This window comes from Chrysochloris asiatica, unplaced genomic scaffold (assembly GCF_000296735.1).
Source record: "Chrysochloris asiatica unplaced genomic scaffold, ChrAsi1.0 scaffold13057, whole genome shotgun sequence".
Classification (NCBI taxonomy): domain Eukaryota; kingdom Metazoa; phylum Chordata; class Mammalia; order Afrosoricida; family Chrysochloridae; genus Chrysochloris; species Chrysochloris asiatica.
This window is the reverse complement of record NW_006421575.1, coordinates 2,781-3,483: the sequence shown is the minus strand read 5'-3', so window position 1 is coordinate 3,483 and position 703 is coordinate 2,781. Positions and strand designations below refer to the sequence as shown.

At 37.1% G+C, this 703-nt stretch overlaps 1 non-coding gene across 1 annotated transcript; it reads left to right on the top strand.

Moving 5' to 3' along the window:
- The first annotated feature begins 187 nt into the window (after positions 1–187).
- TRNAK-UUU lies at positions 188–259 on the top strand. The gene has a single exon. It is a non-coding gene; the product is annotated as a tRNA-Lys (tRNA).
- The last annotated feature ends 444 nt before the right edge of the window (positions 260–703 follow it).

Here is a 703-nt window from a genome sequence, read left to right as displayed (position 1 = left end):
AGTCCTTGACAACTTCAATCTCTTCTCCATTGATAAGAATGCTGTTTATTGGTCTAGTGGTGAGGATTTTTGTTTTCTTTACATTGAGTTGTAATTCATACGGAAGGCTGTGCTCTTAGATCTTCATCAGTAAATATTTTAAGTCCTCTTCACTTTCAGCAAGCAAGGTTGTATCATCTGCATATGAGCCCGGATAGCTCAGTTGGTAGATCATCAGACTTTTAATCTGAGGGTCCAGGTTCAAGTCCCTGTTTGGGCGGAAATGCTTGGTAGTCTGTGTATTCCCTGTATTAGAGCCCTCACATTTGTCCATATTTTTTCATTGATGACTTTTATAATTTTGGGATTCACATTTAGGTCTAATGCGAGTTATTCATGTCTTCTCCTTCTTTTCTTTGGTTAGGTTTGCCAATGGTTGTCAATTTTATTAGTCCTTTCAAAGAACCAGCTTCTTGTCCTGTTGATTCTTTCTACAGTTTTTCTGTTTTCCATCTCATTTATTTCTGCTCTGATCTTTGTTATTTCTTTTCTTTTCGTGACTATAGGTTCCCTCTGTTGGTCAGTTTCTAATTGTTGGAGATGCTGTGTTAATGTGTTAATTTTGGTTCTTTCTTCTTTTTGGATGTGCGCATTTATCGCAATAAATTTTCCTCTCAGCACCGCTTTCACCGTGTCCCAAAGATTTTAGTATGTTGTGTTTTCA